Source organism: Citrus sinensis, chromosome 3 (assembly GCF_022201045.2).
Source record: "Citrus sinensis cultivar Valencia sweet orange chromosome 3, DVS_A1.0, whole genome shotgun sequence".
Classification (NCBI taxonomy): domain Eukaryota; kingdom Viridiplantae; phylum Streptophyta; class Magnoliopsida; order Sapindales; family Rutaceae; genus Citrus; species Citrus sinensis.
The window spans coordinates 37572619-37589365 of NC_068558.1; the positions used below are offsets into that span (position 1 = coordinate 37572619).

The window sequence follows — 16747 nt, forward strand, 5'->3', positions numbered from 1 at the left end:
TAGCTAATTTTCTTTCAAGCTTGGGTTGAAGGTGAAGTCTCAACATGTGTCATGGGATTTATTTGGTAAATTTATTTTCTTTTCCCCTCTAGTTTTGGTGGATGTTTTGACTTCTCGTCAACAAATAATAATAATCTTATCTAGATACCGCCCTGGTTTCACCGACTCCCTAGTATAAGGTTATTATTATTTCGCACGATAAGCCCTTAGCACCATATTGATTAGAGCGTGGTTCATGAGGTGTGGATTCCCCTCTCATGATTTAATTGGCACTAATAAGGAATATTTAACCCATTGTGCATGTTGATACGGATCCAGATACCCAAGTGCTTCCATCATAATAGTTTACTCTTCAATTTATTCTCGCCATTTCAATTCCAATTTTAGGATAATCTAAGCCACTTTCACCACAAATCCAACCACCCTCATACAAAATTAATTTTACATATAATTAAAATCCACCTCCTCGTGGGATCGGCACTCGTCACCATTAATCTATTCTACAATAGATTCGTGCACTTGCGAGTTCAATAAAATTTGCACAACCCTAGCAATGGATGAAGAAATGCAGTCTCTTCATAAAAATGGAACTTGTGATTTAGTTACATTGCTCAAGGAAAAGAAAGTAATTGGGTACAAATGGGTGCACATGTGTATATACAAAGAAAAAAAAAGGATTTCTTCGTAAAAATGAAATTCGATACAATGTTAGATTGGTAGCAAAGGGTTACACTCAGAAGGAAGCAATAAACAACTATGAGTTATTTTCTTCAGTTGTTAAACACTCGTCTATTCGAATTTTGCTAGCCATGGTTGCATAATTTGATCTTGAATTAGTTCAGCTTGATGTAAAAACTATTTTTTTATATGGTGATTTGGAAGAGGGAATCTACATGACTTAGCCAGATGAATTCAAGGTTGCTCAAAAAGAAAATTACGCTTGTAAATTGACAAAGTTTCTTTATAGATTGAAACAATCTCCGAGGCAGTGGTATAAGCAATTTGATCGGTTTATGAAAATACAAAAGTACACAATAAATAAATTTGATCATTGTGTGTATTTTTCAAGCTACAAAAGGGATCCTTCATTTATTTGCTTTTGCATGTTGATGATATGCTAATAGTATCTAAAAGTAAAGATGAGATTGAGAAGTTAAATACTCAACTCAATCAAGAATTTGAGAAGAAAGATTTGGGTGAAGTTAAGAAAATTCTTAGCATGGAGATATGCAGAGATAGAGCTCGTGACAAAGTCAGCTTATCTGAGAAAGAATATTTGAAGAAGGTACGACAACAGTTTGACATGGCTAAACAGACAAAATCTGTGAGTACCCCGTTGGCTTCTCATTTCAAGCATTTTGCACAATTATCTCCTTCAACAGATATAGAACAAGACTACATGTTATAAGTTCCATATTCAAATGCAGTGGGTAGCTTGATATATGCAATGGTGTGTACAATGCCTGACATTTCACTTGCAGTTGGTGTAGTGAACATGTATATGTATAATCTTGGTAAAAGACATTGGTAAGCTGTGAAATGAATTCTACGGTACATTCAGAAGACTGTGGTATTGGTTTACTGTTTGAGCGAGATGATACACTTGGTCATGGTTTGATTGGGTATGTCGATTCTGATTATGCTGGTAATTTAGACAAACGATGGTCAACCACCGAATATGTATTTACTTTTGTTGGAGGGCTAATCAATTGGAAGTCTACGCCATAGTTGACAGTTGCATTGTCGACCACAGAGGCTGAGTACATGGAAATTACAGAGGCTGTTAAAGAGGCTATTTGGTTATAAGGCTTGCTTGAAAAATTGGGATTGGTACAAGAGCACATTAATGTGTATTGCGACAGTCAAAGTGCTATTCACTTTATGCAAGAAATTATTGATGAGGGAAAGGTTGTTCTTTACAAAATCATGGTTGCAGAGAATCCCTTAGATATGTTGACCAAGGTGGTGACAGCGAGCTAAAATTTGAGCATTGTCTAAACTTGATCAATATCCTGTAAGTTTGAAAGTAGTCGGAGAAGGTAGAGAGTAGCGGATGGTTTGCTGATAGTTATCTTAAATTTAAAAAAATTTCGCCGAGGTGGAGAATTTGGCTTGCCAAATTGGAGGCTAGTGGCACAAATATTTGACAAGATGAAGCCATGCTTGCATGAAGTTTTTGGTGGCCACCAAAGTTGATTTTTCATTCTAAATTCAATTTGGCAATTTGGCAATTTGTAGCCAAATTAGAAAGCGGTAGGTAAGCATTACTTGCCTATAAATAGAGAAGAGAGAAAGAGCTTTAAAACCATCCCAATTGAGAGAGTTGAGAGTAATTGCAAGTGAACCAATTTAAGAGAGTTGAGAGAGCTTCCTCCTGAGTATTTTAGTGAGGATTCAATTGAGTGTGTTGGGGTTATAGGTTTTGAGTGTTTTTTCCTCTTTTGTAAATGCTAATTTGTTAGTAAAATTATCGTTTAGTCTTTGCCCGTGAACGTAGGCATTACGCTGAACCACGTAAATTATTGTGTCCTACTTTCTTTGCATTTATTTGTCACATTTATATTTTTTCAAAACTCACAGTCGCCAGAATATTAGTAAGTATTCAACCCGCGCTTCCGCAACAACAACTTCCTTCGGAAAGCTTCAGTTACAAACTCATCCAACATGTCTTCTGCATTATAAGCCAAGTTTTGGAGTTTGCAAAACTACATCTTCACCAATGGCTTTGTTATCTGCTTCTCCTCGGCATCATCCAGGACCACCTTGATCATCACCAATAGCTCCTCCCATTTCTTAAGACTAACTTCAATCTATTCTTGGCGTGCAAATAGTTGAATCACCTCCGAAGCCAACTTTTCAACCAACATCTCGACGGTGACTCTTAGAATGGCCTCTCCAATGATAAACATTTTACCTTTTTTTTATAGGAAACAAAAGGAGTTGATTAGCAGAATGAAGTAGAAAAATTATGCAGAACAAAGAAAAGGAATGGCCTTTTTTTTATTTAATCAGAAAAAATGAATATAAAAATGAAGTTGAGAAAATGTATAGAAAAAGATAAGGAACTATGGGATGACAAAAATGGCATGTGGGCACCACCCTTCTAGAAGGTGGGCCCGCCCATTTTGAAGATGAAAGCATTACTTCCATATTTGACTGGGAGAAAAGAAAAAATGGAGAAAGAAGGACAAAATAGGTGCCAGGCCGAAAAGGGCAAAGAAAAAAATTAATGAAATAATAAAAATAATATGTAATTGATGAATAGTACTCAGATTTTCTTTATAAATAGAAACGAAGAGAATGAGCAAATTCATTCAGTTTCTGTGAGAAGCAATTCCTTGCATTTAAGAGAGCAAAGAATTTTGTAGAGCTTAAATAATAAAGCACTTGTTTTAGTGTTTTGAGAGTTTGGGTGCATTGAGGTTTTGGGAAGTGAGCTAAAATACTACAATACTTGTAACTCCTTTTCACTAGTAAAATATTTTCCTTCTGGTTTCGCCTGTGGACGTAGGCTAAAAGCCGAACCACGTAATTTCCTGGTGTCCTCTTTTTTTTGTGCTTGTTCTTTATTTTTCTTCCAATTTCATTTTAGATGCGTGTCTTCTTCACCCAACAATTTCCTAACAATGGTATCAGAGATGTTGGTTGTATTTGTTGGAGTCGGGTACTGTTCACGTATACGGCACTATTCACGTGAAACGGTGGGAGCGATCCTAGTATTGGCGATGCAAAGCAGGGAATAGTGGTGTGAGTAAAGCAACTGTGTGGTTTTGTACATGTCTAGAAAGTTTCTGTCACAAAGATGATAAAAGCTTAAGGAGTATGGGTTTTAAGTGAGACCATTGTGACCCTCCAGTCTTTCATGGGAACTTTCCTGGTGTGCATTCTCATACATACTCACAACTATTCGAGGTGATACACTAGTTTGTGTACAATATTTATCAACAAAATAGCGACAAAGTATGAAATTGAGAAGTTCAACGAGAATAATTTTTCATTGTGGAAAATGAAGATGAAAGTTGTATTGAGGAAAAATAATTGCTTGGCAGCAATTGGAGAAAGGCCCATGGAGATAACTGATGACAAGTAGAACGAGATAGATGGCAATGCCATTTTTTATCTACATTTGGCACTTGCGGATAGAGTATTATCCAGTATGGCAGAGAAAAATACAGCGAAGGAAATATGAGATTCTCTCACAAAATTGTATGAGGCTAAGTTACTACACAACAAAATTTTCTTGAAGATGAAACTCTATACTCTTCGAATGGCAGAATCTACAACGATGACTGATCACATCAACACCTTAAAAACTTTATTTTCATAACTTACAACGTTGGGTTATAATATAGAGGAAAATGAACGTGCAGAGCTTCTACTTCAAAGTCTACCAGATTCGTATAATCAACTTATCATCAACCTAAAAAACAACAATCCAGCGGACAGTTTGGTTTTCGATGATGTTGCAGCCTCCGTATTAAATGAAGAGAGCAGGCAGAAAAATAAGGAAAACAGACAAGTAAGTTCGCAGCAAGCAGAGGCTCTATCAGTGACGAGAGGGAGATCAACGGAACGTGGCCCCAGTGGGAGTCACAATCATGGTAGATAAAAATCCAGAAGTAAGAAGAATATTAAATGCTACAACTGTGGCAAATAGTACGTCAAGAAAGAATGTTGGAGTAACTAGAAGAAAAAAGGGGCAAAGAACCTGAGTCATCAAATGCTCAGGGGTGTGTAGGAAGTACCTCAGATGATGGCGAAATTCTCTACAATGAGGCAACAACTGTTTCAGAAGGCAGAAAATGACTATTTGATGTCTGACTTATAGACTCAGGAGCTACCTGGCACATGACCTCTCGGAGAGAGTTGTTCTACACATATGAACCTATCTCATGAGGATTTGTATATATGGGTAATGATCATGCCTTAAAGATCGATGGTATTGGTACTATCAAAATAAAAATGTTTGATGGTACAATTCGCACAATTGGGGAGGTACGACATGTCAACGGCCTGAAGAAAAATCTATTATCTTTAGGACAAATGGATAGTCATTGGTACAAAACTCATGTGGAGAATGTAATTATAAAGATTGTTAAATGCGCACTTGTATTGATGAAGGTAGAAAAGATCGGTGTTAATCTATTCATGCTTAAAGGAGAAACACTACAGGAGGATGATACGTGTGTCGCGTCAAATGGAGAATAATCAACGATGATATGGCACCTCAAACTTGGCCACATATCGGAACAAGGTTTGAAGATTCCCTCTGAGCGAAAATTACTTCCGGGGCTCAAATCAGTAAGTTTACCATTTTGCGAGCATTGTGTTACAAATAAGTAGCATAGATTAAAGTTCAGTAGATCTATTGCTAGAAGTAAATGCATTCTAGACTTGATTCATTATGATGTTTGGGAATCACCGGATATGTCCATGGGAGGTGCAAAGTACATGGTGACTTTAATTGACGATTATTCCAGGAGATGTTGGGTGTATCCAATTAAGAAAAAGTCAAATGTATTTCCAGTGTTTAAAGAATACAAAGCGCAGGTGGAACTTGAATTCGGCAAAAAGATCAAGTGCTTGAGGACGGATAATGGTGGATAGTATACAGACGGCGAGTTTTTTACTTTCTGTAAGCAAGAAGGTATTCAGAGGCAGTTCACGGTAGCATACACTCTTCAACAAAGCGGAGTGACAGAGCGGATGAACAGAACTCTTACATAAAGAATAAAAGCTATGTTGAGGACTGCTGGTCTACCCAATTCATTTTGGGCAGAAGCAGCCAAAACTATATGTTATATAGTAAATCGATCGCCATCTACAGCAATTGGGCTGAAGACAGCGATGAGGATGTGGACTGGAAAACCAATTGATTACTCATACCTATATGCATTTGGATGTCCTATGTACGTGATGTACAATGTCCAAGAAAGAGCAAAGTTGGATCCAAAATCTAGAAAATATATCTTCTTAGGATATACTGATGGAGTAAAGGGGTATCGTCTATAGGACCCCACTGTCCACAAGATCGTCATCAGCAAAGATGTTATATTTGTAGAAGATCAACTGCAAAAGAGAGATGTGGATGATAACATTGTAAAAGAAAAGTCAGAGACTGTACCGGTATATATAAAAAATAATTTGGGGGGAGAAGATTCAGATTCTTCTGAAGCAGAACCAGAGCACGAGCAACAAGAATCAGTCGAGTCTGAGGTTCCAGAAGTTCATCGATCAACTCGTGAGAGACGACCGCCGGCGTGGCACTCAGAGTATGTTACAGAGATTAATATTGCATACTGTCTTCTAACATAAGATGAAGAGCCATCAACTTTTTATGAAGTTTTAAACAGTCCAGATATTGCTTTATGGATGACAGCAATGCATGAAGAAATTGAAGCTCTACACAAGAATAAGACATAAGAACTTGTACCACTACCACATGGAAGAAAAGCCATTGGAAACAAATAGGTCTACAAGATCAAACGTGATGGCAATGATCAAGTGGAGCGGTATCGTGCAAGATTGGTGGTGAAAGGATATGCTCAGAAAGAAGGTATTGACTTTAACGAAATATTTTCTCCGGTGGTTCGACCCACAACAGTCAGAGTAGTCTTGACAATGTGTGCTACATTTGACCTACATCTAGAGCAGTTAGATGTGAAAACTGTATTTCTTCATGGAGAACTTGAAGAAAAAATTTATATGCTCCAACCAGAAGATTTTACCGAAAAGGGAAAGGAAAACTTGGTTTATAGGTTGAACAAATCTCTATACGGTCTCAAACAGGCGCTGAGGTATTGGTTTAAGAGATTTGATTCCTTCATCATGAGCCTTGGATACAACAGACTCAGTTCAGACCATTGTGCATATTACAAGAAGTTTGAAGATAATGATTTCATTATTTTACTGTTATATGTGGATAACATGTTGGTAGCAGGCCCTGACAAAGATCGAGTCTAAGAATTGAAGGCACAATTGGCTAGAGAGTTTGAAATGAAGGACTTGGGACTAGTAAACAAGATTCTAGGGATGCAAATTCACCGAGACAGAAATAACAAGAAGATTTGGCTTTCTCAGAAGAACTACTTAAAGAAAATCTTGCAACGCTTCAACATGCACGATTGTAAGCCAATTTCTACCCCACTTCCTGTTAATTTCAAATTATCCTCAAGTATGTATCCTAGCAATGAAGCAGAGAGGAATGAGATGTCTTGAGTATCGTATGCATCAGTAGTGGGAAGTTTGATGTTCATTATGATATGTACTATACTAGATATTGCACAAGCAGTGGGAGCAGTCAGTCGATACATGGCGAATCCTGGTGGAGAGCATTAGATAGCTGTAAAGAGGATTATGAGATATATCAGAGGAATCTCTGATGTTGCATTATGTTATGGAGGATCAGAGTTTACTGTCAGGGGCTATGTGGATTCAGATTTTGCAGGAGACCTTGATAAGAGAAAATACAATACTGGCTCTGTGTTTACACTTGCGGGAGCAGCTGTAAGCTGTAAGCTGAGTTTTGAAAATGCAGACCGTTGTGGCTTTATTTACAACAGAACCAGAATACATGGTCGCTACACAAGTTTGTAAGGAAACTATCTAGATACAAAAGGTTATTGGAGGAGCTCAGGCACAAATAAGAGAAAATTTCTGTGTATTGTGACAGTCAGAGTGCCTTGCATATTGCAAGGAATCCAATATTTCATTCCAGGACAAAGCACATAGGGGTACAATATCACTTCGTTCGAGAAGTAGTGGAAGACAGAAGTGTGGATTTACAGAAAATTCATACGAAAGAGAACCTAGCAGATGTTTTGACTATGCCGATAACTACTGATAAGTTTGTATAGAGTAGATTCTCTTGTGGCCTAGTAGAAACGTAGGCAACATGACAATAGCGAAGTAGAAAGTATGATGTGGAGATATGATTGGCTCGCAATCAAATCTCCAAGTGGGAGAATGACAAAAATGGCATGTGGGCACCACCCTTCTAGAAGGTGGGCCCGTCCATTTTGAAGATGAAAGCATTACTTCCGTCTTTGACTAGGAGAAAAAAAATGGAGAAAGAAGGACAAAATGGGTGCTGGGCCGAAAAAGGGCAAAAAGAAAAAATTAATAAAATAATAAAAATAATATATAATTGATAAATAGTACCCAGATTTTCTCTATAAATAGAAACGAAGAGAAGGAGCAAATTCATTCAGTTTTTGTGAGAAGCAATTCCTGCGTTTAAGAGAGTAGAGAATTTTGTAGAGCTTAAATAATAAGGCTCTTGTTTTAGTGTTTTGAGAGTTTGGGTGTATTGGGGTTTTGAGAAGTGAGCTAAAATACTACAATACTTGTAACTCATTTTCACTAGTAAAATTTTTTCCTTCTATTTTTGCCCGTGGACGTAGGCTAAAAGCCGAACCACGTAATTTCCTGGTGTCCTTTTTTTTTGTGCTTGTTCTTTATTTTTCTTCCAATTTCATTTTAGCTGCTTGTCTTCTTCACCCATCAATTTCCTAACATGGGAGATAAAATAGAGAAATTCTAAAAGCTAGGAGCAAGTTCAATTGAAGTTGTGAAAGGGTCAAGCAATTAATCTTGCATATATTTCCCGTCTCGTTTTCGTTTCTAATTCATAAAGTTACATCAACCCATAAGTAATCTTTTTTTTTTTTGGTGCATGGCTAAATTGCTTTCAACTAAACAATTAAAGTCATAAGAAGCTACTTATGAATTAATGTAAGTTACATTTAATGTAATTTAGCTGCCGCATAGTTGAAATAGAATTCCGATGTTGTTATGTTTTAAGTGTCAATGTGAAATTTTATTATTTTAATTTTGGATCTTGCGACAACCCATAATAGTAATACAATTCAACTTATGATCCACTTGTTACTCATTTTGTATAAATTAAGAGTTACATCAATCTACTGCTCTCTCACAGATTTTAAAAAAGAACCTGAAACTACTTTTGAAGCGGCATATTCCCCAGTGAAAAATAAATATTCTGATTTCAATCATATAGAGAAACAATATAAAGATGTCGGGGTCCTTGTTTCTTTTAAATGGCTTACATTCACTCCACTCTATTATTTACATTTGATGTAACTCTTAATATGCCAATTTCATCCATTAGATTTTAACCATCTTGCTGAAAGAAATTGCTAATAAAAATTTTAAAACAAGTGGTCGGTAGACGAAAATGAAAATTGTCATTATATTAAAAGATAAAAAATAATGTATTGGAATTCATTTTTTTCCCTTTTAGTTGTGTCAACATTTTATTTTCGTTCAGACATCCACATATTTATAATTTTTTTCCCTCAAATTATTTGCATTCGAATTGATAATATTAATTCAAGTTTAACTATCGGCACCCGTCGATAATTCTTATAAAATCCCTCTCCTATTACAATTATATTAAAGGATAAAATAAATCTAATTATATATCAATAAATTTTTCTTTCTAACTCTTTACACTGTGCAACTAATCTTTTACATTTTTTGTTTTCTCATAAATACTTCTGCATTTTCATCTTTCTAATTATTAAATATATGATTTAATAATTCAAAAATTTATAAAAAGAAAAATCCATGATTGGAGTTGTTTTTAAGAAATTGTTTTTTTTTCATTTTGAATAAGAAAGAAGTGGAAAAGATGGAAAAGAATATTTTAGAAATTCTACTTTTGACATAAAAGGGGTTTGAAAAGAAAATTACATGGGTGTTAATAGTCCCACTCTGTTAACTCTCGTGGGAGTTGAACTAGAACAGGGTTTCGGAATTGGTAATGGCCGGTAAAAGTAAGAGGAAAGAAGGTCATGCCACGAATACTGATGCATCATCCGTAAGAGTATCAACGGGCTTGTTAACAAGGTAAGTGATTCTAACGTCAAGAATATATTTCCTGAACATTTTGATTCGAAGAAGAGGCCTATTCTGTGTTTGCCGATTTGGTGTCTGTTTTAAGCACGAAATTCCATGTAGTGGGTGAACTTTTATTGAAAAGACTATTTTTTCGTCTTAAGAAACGAGCTTATTGTAATAACACAATTGGTAGGCACAATTAAATTTATAGCACATCTAATGAACCAACACAGGGTGTTAGCATATGTGAGTAGAAATTATAAGAGCATTGTTAGCTATATAAACAACAGAGCAGGTGATTCTAGCGCAGCAGCTGACGTGTCAAGTTCATTATACATGTTGGCCTCTTTTGTAACAAACTCATTTAGTTGTAAAACAGATTCCAGTAGCTTCATTAATAAGTTAGAATGATTCCTTTAAGCTACTATATAAACCAGCTCTTGTAATCATTTTAGGTAACATTGATTGAATATAAAGTCATTGATTCTAATATCTTCTTTGTTATTTTCTTTCTCTTTCTATCATTTTCTTATCTGCCAAACACATCAACAACATTTCAAACATGGTATCAGAGCCCATGGCTAACTCAAATCAAAGTTCACATTCCTATAATTTTGTTACTCCGATCAACTTGGATCACAACAACTTCATGGTATGGAGGAATCAAATTCTGGCTTCAATTAAAGGGAACGGTTTGGAAAGTTTCATCAATAGAACTAATCCACGTACTAGTCAGTATCTCGATCAATTCAGTGAAGCTTCAAGCTCAGCACAAGGTGATTCTAGATCTAGAACTGAAAACCCTGCATTTGCTGTGTATATTAGAATTGATCAATTACTTTTGAGCTGGATGTTCTCATCTATTCAAGAAAATCTACTTACCTCAGTGATTCAATGTGTTTCCTCTCAAGAACTTTGGGAAACTCTCACACGCATGTTTATCTCTCAGACTCAGGCAAGAATTGTGCCACTAAAAATGCAATTACAAACCTCTGAGAAAGGATCTATGTCAATGAATGCTTATTTTTCTAAGATGAAACGTCTTGCTGATAGTTTAGCTATTGCTGGAAGGCCTGTTGAACACAATGATCTGATTACATATATTTTAACTGGCTTAGACTTTCAGGATTATAACTGGCTTAGACTTTCAGGATTATGAGTCACTTGTTACTATTTTGCTTGCTAGAAGTGATGCACTGAGTCTTGATGAATTGTACTCACTGCTATTAAGTCATGAAATGAGGATTGAGCAAAAGAAATGGAAGATCAGTGCTGATGTGATTCATAATCTCTCTGTTAACATTGCTTAAAATAATCAAAATCCTCCAAGAGGTGGATATGGCAACTCTGGTTTTCTGAGAAGAAATGGAGGTTTTGGTAATTTTAATCAATGAGGAAATAATGTCAATCATGAGTCAAATATAGTGTGCCAAATTTGTTTCATACCAGGTCATGGTGCTGTAAAATGCAAAAACAGATTCAATCTTGCATTTGTACTTCAAAGGAATTTCGGTAAAGGTAATTTCAGGCATGGATTTGGAAATTATTGCAGAGGCTTCGTTCCAAATAATTTTGCTCCAAGACCTTTTAATGGCTTTGGAAGAAATAATAATGGTTAATGTGCTAGATCACCAAGGGGTTATGGTTTTTAAAGTGGCTTTCAAGGTCACGTTACTTATCAAAATTCTGACATTGCTGTTGCAAACTCTCAATCCTCCTCCTATGACTCTCACAACTCTGGTCCTGATCATCCAGTAGCTTTTAATTGCTTCAATGGAACAAATAATGCTTCTCAGTTCCAGTCATCAACAAATTTTCATATGGCTCCTTCCCCTGAGACTGTGGAAGATCCATCTTGGTACATAGATAATGGAGCCTCTACTCACATCACAATTGACTCAGGTAAACTCTTTAATATACAACCTTATTGTGGCGCAGAATCACTTCTTGTTGGAAGTGGAAATGCATTAAAAATTAAACATATTAGATCTGCAGTGCTTGATACACTGACAACTGAACCTTTACTTCTGAATAATATCTTGCATGTTCCAAACATCACCAAGAATTTATTAAGCGTTTCTCAACTTTTAGCTGATAACAATGTTATTGTTGAATTTTTTAGAACCTTTTATTTCATTAAGGTCAAGACAACATGAACTCTGCTGCTTAAGGGAGTAGCTACTGAAGGCTTGTATCAGATACAAAATCTGTCAAGTTTCTTGGTGTCATAGTCAAATAAATAAACATGTGACAATGTTTGCTACTCTCTCTAGCTTAGTCAAATCTAGTCTATTTCCTTTTTAATCATGTAATCCAGCAGCTTTAACAATGTCTGTATCATCAGTTGATGTTTTACTTCACAAGAGACTAGGACATCTAGCCTCACATACACTTCAAACTGTCATTAAGACTTGTAATTTGTTTGCTGGAATTAATAAAACTCCAAAAATTACCTTATGTGATGCCTGTCAGTTTGGCAAGAATCATCTTAAACATTTTGATTTTGTCAGTACCAAAACAACAGCACCTCTGCAATTGTTATATGCTGATATCTAGAGTCCTTCACACATCACTTCTACTCAAGGCTACAATTATTACTTGTCAATTTAGATGATTACAGTAGGTTTACTTGGATTTTCCCTTTAAAAGTCAAGTCTGATTAATTACAAGTTTTCACTGATTTCAAAAACTTTATTGAGAAACATCTTGAGAAAAGCATTAAGACTGTCCAAACAGACTGGGGAGGGGAATTCAGATCATTCTCTTCATTATTAACAACCTCTGGTATATATTTCAGACACCCATGTCCTCACATTCACCATCAAAATGGTAAAATAGAGAGAAAACAAGGCACATTGTTGACATTGGTCTCACCTTATTAGCTCAATCAAATTTGCCACTCACCTTTTGGTGGAATGCCTTTCATATTGCTGTATTTCTCATAAACAACTTACCAACTCCAGTTTTGAGTAATGTCTCACCCTATTTCAAACTCTTTCATCAAACTCCAGATTACTCATTTCTCAGAGTTTTTGGTTGTGCTTGTTACCCTTATCTTAGACCTTATAAAAAACATAAGCTTGAATTTAGGACTGGTAGATGCATCTTCATAGGATACAGTCCAAACTATAAGGGCTATCAATGTTTACACTCTTCAGGAAGGGTATATATATCCAATCATGTAGCCTTTAATGAAAACTCTTTTCCATACAAGCCAGGTGTTGATTTTTCTTCTATTTCAATGTCTTGTTCTTCAAGTTCAAACAATATAGAGTCCACTCCCTTTATACAAGTTCTCTTAGTACCTCCTTTAACAACAGAAGTTCCTGCTTTATCTCCACATTTATCACAATAAGTTTCTGGCAACTCCACATCTTATAATTCACCTTTATCTCAACATCATTTATCTTCCTTTTCATCATATCACAATTCACCAAATTTTTCCTATCAACAGTCAAAAAATTCATCCCACTCAAACCTTCCAGTACCTTTTGCTCCTGCCCATCAGTTACCTAATTTTCAGCTACTTGGTCATCATATGATTACAAGGTCTAAAGCTGGAATTTTCAAACCCAAAACATACATCACTGCACTTTTAGCACATCCATCTAAACCTAACTCAGTAGCTCAAGCACTGCAAGATCCAAAATAGTTAAGTGCTATGCAGGAAGAGTTTAAGGCTCTTCAGGCCAATCAAACTTGGGATCTAGTTGTTCCTATAGCTCTTGTCAAAGTAGTAGGAAATAAATGGATTTTCAGAATTAAATACAATTCAGATGGGTCAATCTCAAGGTATAAGGCAAGACTTGTTGCAAATGAGTTTCATCAAACATTTGGGATAGATTATAGTGAAACTTTCAGCCTAGTAGTTAAGGCTTCAATAGTGAGAGTGGTATTGAGTTTAGCAGTGGAACAACTGAATGATAAGGCAAGTTGATGTTAATAATACCTTTCTCAATGACATTCTTGTTGAAGATGTATATATGGCCTAACTAGAAGGTTTTGTGGATCCAGCAAAGCCTCATCATGTATGCAAATTGAAAAAGGCACTGTATGGTCTCAAGCAAGCTCTAAGGGCATGGTTTAACAGGTTCGGAAGTGCTATGACATCTCAGTGGCATTTTGATCATTCAAAGTCATATTCCTTACTATTTTACAGATGGGATGCATGTGATATTCTACTGGTCTTAGTCTATGTTGATGACATTATCATTACATGTTCTAATCCTCATAGTGTGTTGAAAGTGATCTCAAATAATCAAGCTACTTTTGCTTTTAAAGACTTAGGAGAGCTTAGCTATTTTCTTGGCATAGAGGTCACTAGAAGTAAGACATCCCTTCAATTATCTCAGAGCAAATACATAATTGATTTACTAAACAAGCGTGAAATGATCACTTGTAGTCCAGTACCAACTCCCATGACCACATCTCATTCACTTGTTAAAAACTCATGAGCTATTATTTCAAATGCTTCTTAGTATAGGAGTGTTGTGGGGGCTTTGCAGTATGTGACTTTAACCAGGCCAAAATTAGCTTTTTCAGTTAATAAATTGAGTCAATTCCTCTCAGCGCCAATAGAAGAACATTGGCAAGCATCTAAGAGGATACTTAGATATTTGAAGGGAACAATTCACTATGGTTTACAACTTCAATCAACTGGAAGTCAGCATATGCAAATAAACTGTTTCAGCGACTCTGATTGGGCTTGTGACAGAGATGATCGAAAGTCAGTAGCAGGGTATGCTGTGTTCCTTGGACCTAACCCTGTATCATGGTCTTCAAAGAAGCAACATGTTGTTTCCAGGTCAAGTACATAGTCAGAATACAGAGCCTTAGCTCTTGCAACAACTGAAGTTATGTGGATAAAAGGGTTACTTGCTGAGTTGAAGATCAAAATTGATCACACATCTAACATGTGGTGTGACAATCAGGGAGCAATATCTTTGGCTGTGAATCCAGTATATCATGCCAAGACAAAACACATTGAACTAGATATACACTTCATTCAAGAAAAGGTACAAGTTAATCAAATCAAAATTAACTATGTTCCTAGTGAAGACCAGACAACAGACATATTCACAAAAGCTTTGACTTATGAACAATTCAATTATCTTAGAAGCAAGCTGAACATATTTCCTACACAGTTCAGCTTGAGGGGGGATGTTAGCATATGTGAGTAGAAATGATGAGAGCACTGTTAGCTGTATAAACAACAGAGCAGGTGATTCTAACTCAGCAGCTGACGTGTCAAGTTCATTATACATGTTAGCCTCTTTTATAACAAACTCGTTTAGTTGTAAAACAGATTCCAGTAGCTTCATTAATCAGTTAGAAAGATTCTTTTAAGCTACTATATAAACCAGCTCTTGTAATCATTTTGGGTAACGTTGATTGAATATAAAGTCATTGATTCTAGTATCTTCTCTGTTATTTTCTTTCTTTTTCTATCATTTTCTTATCTGCCAAACACATCAACAACATTTCAAACACGGGACCCATTACATTATAGCTTTAGAGCTGCTCGTGGTTTTGCTGGAGAATCCTACAAACGAATAACGATAGTGTCGAAGTATACTATTGGCTTTGTTAAAGAGTGCGGATTAATGCTTCAGGATCTTTCCCCAAAAGGGCTTCATGGTGCTTATGAGTGGTTTTGTGGGACTCTACGTGAAGGAGAGACAGATAAACGAGTTCAGATTTTGATTGAAGGCCTGCTTGCCGTTCGGAAAGCCAAAATCCAAGGCTACCTTGCTCTTATTTTGGAGGTGGACCTTGTCAAAATTGAGGATCAATTGACACATGAGGTATCGACTCAAGATGAAATAGACCCTGATATTAACATTGATATCTTTAATCCGATCTGAACTTTTAAACAATGAAAAACGTTATTATAAAAGCTTCCTCAGTGTCCTCATTGAGGATGAATCCAAAGAAGAAGTAGATGATGAGGAGAAAAAGGAAAAAAATGAAACAGAAACAAGCCTTGCAAATCTTCGAAGGAAGAATTTTCTTACAATTATGTCCTGTGTAGATTTTGAAGAGGCTATACACAAACCACTGAAAATAAAACTGGAGGCAGATCAAGAGATGGAGTAGTGTGCTATGCTTCTCGAGTATTGCAGTCATGAGAGAACATACCTTCCGCATTATGGAATATTAGGGCAGCGGTTTGCATGATAAATTACAGAGTCTATCAAGAAAAATTTAAGGAATGCTTCGTGCAGCAATATTCTATGATTCATCGGCTTGGAACCAATAGAACACGTAATGTGGCCAAATTTTTTGCACAATTATCTGGAACAGATGCTATGCCTTGCCATGTTTTTTGGCTTATATTGTTGAACGGAGGACGACACCACTTTATCTTCCCGTATTTTCATGAAGATTCTCTTTCAGAACCTGTCGGAGCATCTTGGCATGACGGATCTGAAAATGCAAGACTCATTTAAATCCATTTTTTCAAAGGGCAATCCCAAAAACACTGGGTTCGCCATCAACTTCTTCACATCCACTAGACTTGGTGGTATTACTGAGAATTTGGGCGAGTATATGTGAGAGAAAATGATAAAAATTAAAAATTGCGACATTTGTATGCCAGAAAATTCTATAATGCCGTATTGAAAATAATAGCATCAATGTCGTGATATTTGTAAATTTTGTAAATTGCACATAAAACTAGTAAATGAGAGGTATAAAAGTAAACTAATATAAGAGTAGTAAATTAGCATATTAAAATTGTAAAAAAGCAAACACATGTAAAAATAGTATAAAACTTATAAATACATATTAAAATTTCACTAAGTAAAAAATAGTTTATTCATTTAATTTAATTAAACAAAAACGAAAGTCACTCATCAATTGAAAACAAAATAATTGTATTGAAAAC

The 16747-nt window shown here is 35.9% G+C and overlaps 1 pseudogene; it reads left to right on the plus strand.

Annotated features, from left to right (window-relative positions):
- Positions 1-553: 553 nt before the first annotated feature.
- On the plus strand, positions 554-16416 carry LOC127900813 (pre-mRNA-splicing factor cwc22-like; annotated as a pseudogene).
- Positions 16417-16747: the final 331 nt, after the last annotated feature.